Source organism: Rhopalosiphum padi, chromosome 1 (assembly GCF_020882245.1).
Source record: "Rhopalosiphum padi isolate XX-2018 chromosome 1, ASM2088224v1, whole genome shotgun sequence".
Taxonomy (NCBI): domain Eukaryota; kingdom Metazoa; phylum Arthropoda; class Insecta; order Hemiptera; family Aphididae; genus Rhopalosiphum; species Rhopalosiphum padi.
Window position 1 is genome coordinate 80,965,996 of NC_083597.1, and position 7,384 is coordinate 80,973,379.

Sequence of the window (7,384 nt, forward strand, 5' to 3'; positions counted from 1 at the left end):
CTATAATTTATTTATAATTTGTATCTACCGAAAGGAAATTTCTTTGTATATTATTGAAATTCACATATATTCCCCGCAATTGTTCAATCCTACGTCTTATGTATTATAGAGTTAACACATATTTTGTTAAAATTTTGCAGTGTATGCTTATTGACTTTCTAAATGAAATTAAAAACCTATATGCAGCTTGAAGGCATTCTATTCATTATACTGCTGATTATACACTGTGCTGATTATTATTAAAATAATGTAACGAAATTAAATTATTAACTGCAAAAAAAAACAAGTTTATGAAAGTAACCTAAATTAATAATCAATTTTTCAAATTTATTTAGTGCAGAATCGACTATTCCGGATTTATGTATATACAAAAAATATAATAATAAAAAATAACAATTAATATATACTTATATTTATTTTATACTATTACAACATAACCATATATATTATGTACCTATATGTGTTATACTATTATAGATTCTCGCTTTGTATAATGGATTTGGCAACAAGACGATAGTGAAAAATAGAAGAATTATATTTATTTATACAAAGATAATATAAGTACTTAATATAAAAACATGTTTTTCAATTTCAGAAAACACGACTTGGAAAATGTATTTAGCCAGTTACCATTTGGATAATATTTTATATATACGGTGATGCGTTCCTAAATTTATATATTTTACCAAATAGATGTGAGAACCTAAATAAGTAAATATCATAATTGAGAACACAAATTATAGGTACGTATTATGCATTATAATTTAAAGCCGGAAGAGTTAACTGTGATCTATATTTTTACTTCTGTAGCATTGTAAAATATTATTGTACTTGATAATGCTACCCTGCTACTGGGAAAATCAGTAACTACAAAAATCAAATTTTCGGGAAATTGAACTCTTGAGTTTTTGTAATTTTTTTAATTCATTGAAAACTTTAAGAACACCTTTTGACTGAAATAGATGGAAATTTATGCTAGCAATTCAAAAATGGAATTAGTTTTGTGATTAAAAAATTATTTTTAGCAATTTTCACATAATATTACATGCAGTTACTGTGTTTCACTTTAGTATTACTCATATTATATCATAAAGTGGTGCAATGTATAAAATGCAGTATTATCAATATAGCAATTTTATATTATTTATTCATTTTTGTACCATTTGACTTTTATGACTCTCTTGATTCATTTACATTGTTACATTGTCATTACATTTGATTGTGTAATTTTTAACAGTCTCTTTAATAATTATACTAGATTTAACATGGTTTAACTTTCTGGCTCTGTTTGATGGGGCCGACATAATAATGATAATTTATTTATAAATTATATATATTTAGAATAATAACAACTAAAATAAATATATTAAAAATAATATTTAAACATAAATTTTACTTTCGTAATATTATGCCAAGTTATCTATAAATAAAGATAATAATTAGATCGACAAAAACAAGTTACGATAGTTGCGCGGCAAATGATAATAATAAAGTTGTTGTATTACTAGAAAAAAACGCAGTAAAAACATTTAATATTTTGATCCCAACGGTAAACGCAGTAACTAAAATGCACATACTGCTTTTAATTGTAGGAATTGTTATTTGCTGCGTTTTACTCTAGGAAAAGTACGATTTTTGTAAATTTATTGTAGTTACAACTATTTTTAGTTATATTTTATACCACTAGATGTAAAATTGTGTGTATTTAACCTTACTAAAATTATTATTTATTATACTTAGAAAAATCTCATTAACAATATGTCATCAAAACCTCATTTTTGATATTTTTGTAGTTACTGCTTTTCGCAGTAGCAGGGCAGAATGCGTGTTGGATTTTATTTAAATTGTTAAACTTAATTTAATTATGTGAACGATTACAATCTTAATTTATAACTTTATAAATGTCTTAATATGAATGTAATTTTTGTATGCAATTGCAAATGTATTTACAAATATGTATTGCATATTTAATATGAATGTATAATACATATATGTATAATATACATAATATGAATATTATTCCTGAATTTTAATAATTATATTTTATAAATTCTCCATGGAAAGTTAGGAATATTTCAGTTATTTGAGAAACCAATTATTTCTTGATTCTCATCATATTTAAATGATCAAAAATGAATACGGATGAGATTACACGGAGACTTCTGATCATTATCACTCGATGTTCATTATGATAGGTATCATTCTTTTCCTACTATAGGTACTGTTTATCCTTCTCGTGAATAAGTTGCTCCTTCAATTTTATTTAACACTTATTTCAATTATATTAATACCTTTTAAGTATGTATTAGAAAAATGGCAGCTTTTTTTTTATAAAATACAGTAATTATTATTTATTATTTACATTTTTCAAAGTTTTATAATCGGTAGTCAGGACTAAATCATGTATATTATATATAATAATATAATGAAAGCACTATAAAACTTTGCCTTAAAAATGGCATATATATCATTATATTAATCATTATTTTGATGATTAATTCTTTCGTTTCACATTAATACGATGCTCTTTAGTTTTTTACTTAATACGTTGTTTAATAAAATCTGAATTAAGTTAATATTTTAAAATATATTTTTATTTCAAACTGTCCCCAAAAATATTTCAAAAAAACAAAAATTATTAAATAATGAGTATTGATTGCTAAACGTTTCACTACCTTCACATTTATATATACACGTACGTATATATATTAAAATTGCATATAATTATTGAAATATTTAGATATTGTGTTTAGATATAGTAAACATTAAACAACATTTTCAAAATCACCACAAATTTCAAATTATGTTGCAGTTAAAAATTTATAAAATGCACAATTTTAATAGATTAAACTTAGAAATGTAATAAAAAGTTTCTCTTAACTTCACAAGTAGTTCATAATAAAATTATATATATTATTATAACAAAAAAATTTAAAAATATATGAATATAATATTTTTTTTATAGATATTTTCAGTTAAAATTTAGACGAATTAAGTATTTTAACTATGAAAAACAATATTAATTATTTTGTTGTAGTTCAAAAACATTATTCGTGGGAAAATCAAACTATTACATGTATTATTATATTTTATACACACAATGATATTTTGAAACGCAATGTTTTCGGCAAAGATTAATTCAATCTATTATATTTACGAGGTAATAGTAAAATACTAAAATATAAAATTCTATTGAACCTAATTTTTAAAAAACCGAACCCAACTCAAACAAAAAGTTAGAAATGTTATAATTAATCCTTACTTCAAAATAATTTGAATTCTTAAGAAATTTCCGACGTCAAAAAAAAAAAATAATTAGAACACGTAAATACAAACAAAAAAATATTTTTGGTGTTTATTTTTAAATTTTTATTTTGTATAATTTATCAACGAAAAATACATCCGTGTTTTATGCTTGTTTATTATTTTAAACACATTGGAGACAGACTATTTTTATTTTGTATTTGCGTTGAGGATGAGTTTTGTTTCTAATGCGGTACCCTTTTACTTACACATATGTCTAAAAAGACGATCTCCATGTTTAGAACACTATATCAAATTTTTTTTTAGAATGTCGATATTCAATTATTAAATTAATTGTAATGAAAATATTGCATTACCAACAAAAGAAAAAAATATGTTTTGATAATTTTTCGGTTTTACTATTATTTTATTTTCTAGTCTTATAACGAACATATTGTTATTTTCATTATTTTATATTTTCTCAACCACGCCCCACGCGCATTTATAACAAATATGGTAATATATCATCTCGAACTACTTTTGTTTTGTCCATTATTAGATTTTAGACGATAATATTAATTTTTATACTTAATTTTAGATCTACACTCGGGGAATCGACAAAAAAAGAAACAAACAAATCGAATAATTCAAAAATAAGTTATTAACTAAAAGAAAAACGAGAAAATAGCCCGTACATCAAAAATGATTTTGACTTTAAAATTTAAAAAATTAATGTCGCTGGACAATATTAAAATGATAATCGATAATTAATGTTCATTATAAATCATTTATAACGTTGGTCCGGTTGGTGATTATAGTTGTTACCCTATATATGGCTACACGATGCTTATAACTCGTTAGTCGTTAAACACAAACACTTATTCAAGTAAGCTGTAAATAATTAATTATTATATTAATTTAAATTAACAACAGTAATAATAAAAAAGTTTTACTGACAAGTATCTTCACAAAAATTGTGAAGAAAAATGTCTAAAATACTACAATTAAAAATATAATTTAAATTATAGAATATAACTTAAATTACTCTGGTACTTAAAATGTACTCATGTACCTAACTTGGTTCAGAATTAGTTCGGTATTAAACAAAATATTTTGTACGGGTTCGGTTCGATAATGATTAAAAAGTTCGGTATGTATATTTTTTAGTTTTACCAATCTCTATTAATTATTATATGTAATGTTAACATAATGTACGTCGATTGATTTGTTTATATTATATTTATTTTAGAATTATATCTATGTTTATATTGTGTATATAAAAATCAATCGTCATGTTGTTTACAACAATCTATTAATTAAACATTAATGATTACTATCATTTAACATTGTAACTTTAGATAGTCCACCCATCCCGTAATCGGGATTCAAAAACAACCTTATCTGAGGTGAACGAGGACGCTTTTACGAGCTTCAATACATACCTGTCATACCTATATATCATATGCAGACGATATAATATGCGTCGGAACTCGGAAGTGCACCCACATTTTTTTATCCTAAGAAATATTATTATGATTTTCTGCGTATGCGCGAAACGGTTAACAACTCGAGGACGTAATTTTCACTCATCGGGATTTGTCAAGGTCACTCGCGGATCCGATTACCGATCCCATTTTAACGACACACACACACACACACAGGGTCGAATTGAAAACGAGGCGTTAAATTTGCATGTAAAACAACGTTTCCTAGAATGACGGTCAAGGTCAACGAATACGCAACAATCATTTTACTGGCATTTTGTCAAAATGTATTAAGTAGTTCAATCAAAATCCTTGAACGCCAAACGAATATCCCGTATACATCGCAGTAGACACGCGTATAATGTCGCGTAAATAATGATCGTAAATTAATTTTTATCTTAAGGCGTCGGACCGCGGACAGTCGCATACCGAACGCTGTCGGCGCTCTTTTCCGTACACAAATTAATCATCGCGGGACAAACGTCACTTTCGTTGTGTACTTGTATTATATAATAATATCGTGTCGATATAAAATAATGATTAGGTTGGTAAGTACCAGTATATGCATCGGTGACCAAGAACGGAAATGTAAGTATTTATTGATAGTTTTAACCACTCTTCCGTTTTAATCAAGTAAAGTCTACCTCATATTATCTTATATTTTTGTTGAATTTTATGAGTGATGACTGCAGGCAATTACAAATATTACAAACAAAAACTAACGACGATCAGTGACATATTTAGCGGAAAAAGTTTGGACATTTGCGGACTAAGTCCTTGCTCATGTGAGTTTCGAAGCCTTCACAACTTTTAATAAACATAACGGAAAATGATTCGATCTAATAACTTCAGGAATGATGTGTCACGTAGCGTCAACTATGATAAATATATAACTGCATTTCAAACACATCCTCACATATTATTGACAATCAAAACACATACATTTATTTCTAATATACCTATTGCCTATCAATATTGTCTACAATTGAAAATATTACAAAATATTATTGATTACATAAAACAAGAACTAAACGCAAAGATCAGTTTTACAATCAAGTAGTATTTATATATTTTTTCATTCATCTTTGCCTACTTTTTTTTAAAAGTTGTATTTCAGTGTTTAATTACAGGTTTAATGTTGAATGCTATAATAGACAAGCAACTATAATGTCTATAACTAATTGACAATTAATTGTTATAACTTATAAGTTTAATTTATTATAATTTTGAGGTAATTTAACTCAACATATTTATTTTAAAGAACGAAATGTTGTCCTACCCCAACTGAATAATTATTATTTTACTGGGTTCTTTCATCCCTTTTTAATGTATTCTGTGTAGACCTTTCCTTATTCAATCTATTATTGGTGTCGATAGCGTAAGTATGTAACGACCACTGTGCCACAGCTCTGCGTCTAGTGCCAATGAATATAATTATTTTTTATTAACTCGTTTTATCTTCGATATCTGAGTTTTGCACAGATTTTTATTGGGTGGCCACTTAACGAAAAAATTCGGCGTAGTTATACTCCATTATTTGCAAAATCAATTGCTATAACATTTTGTAGGACTATTAAAAAATATATATAAATACAAAAGTGGTTATAATAATAGGTAAACCGTTTATGATCCTTAAAAATTATAGTGTATCTATATTATTTTATATACGACGCATTAATTATCATATATTAATTAATAGGCAAACTGAGCAAAGAGAAGACGAAATCTTAACCGGTGAATGGTGATGATGCATAAATACATATATATATATTTATATATATATATTATATCATAGGTATATAGTATATTCATATATAATAATATTGTTGCTGCCGAAGTGTCGAGAATATACATATACGTAATGATGATAGTAATTTATTGTACTGCGACGTTATTAAAAAAAAAAATTACAAATATGAATATTGTGTAAACCAGGAGACAGTATAAGCACAAAAAACCCGGTAATAATATTCATAATATATATATTTACAGAAATCGAAGACGTATTTCATGTACCACCTACTATAAAATGTAATATATGTATATATATACCTATTGTATATACCTGTTGTATGTGGTGACGTATATAATATAATATATATATATATATAGATAGATAGATAGATATCGATACTGAAGGTACATAATATAATATTAGGTAAATGTACTAATTGCGTTTTAACGTGATTGCGCGAATTCGGTTTTTCGCAGACCTGTCTTGCGTGCGCGCACGTTACACGATAGATAGCCGTTTTAGGTACCTATATAATATTATATATACGTACGTAAGTACACGATGTGTGCGAATGATGTGTGTGTATGTGTGTGTTTAATGTACACACTGTAAATAATATAACATCAGGGCACCGCCTCTCTGGTCAAGGTGAATGATCTCTCAGCACAACAATAATAATAATAATAATAATAATAACGATCTATGATAATATAAGATCTAACAGTTTCACAATGTCAATCAGAATCTCTTATAAAATATATCATATTATAATATGTATAAAGGTGCATGCGCACATATGTGTAGAGTGTGTGTGTGTGCTCGAGCGCATGGAAATAATACGTATTACATTATAGGTATATATTTTACGAGCGCGCCTCTATACACATTTTAATCTTGTCGATGGACGATGGCCCGCAAATTT

The 7,384-nt window shown here is 26.3% G+C and overlaps 1 long non-coding RNA gene across 1 annotated transcript; it reads left to right on the forward strand.

The window, feature by feature from the left end:
• The first annotated feature begins 5,170 nt into the window (after window positions 1-5,170).
• Window positions 5,171-5,757, forward strand: LOC132918669 (uncharacterized). The gene is made up of 3 exons (XR_009660532.1): window positions 5,171-5,315; window positions 5,408-5,512; window positions 5,580-5,757. It is a non-coding gene; the product is annotated as an uncharacterized LOC132918669 (long non-coding RNA).
• The last annotated feature ends 1,627 nt before the right edge of the window (window positions 5,758-7,384 follow it).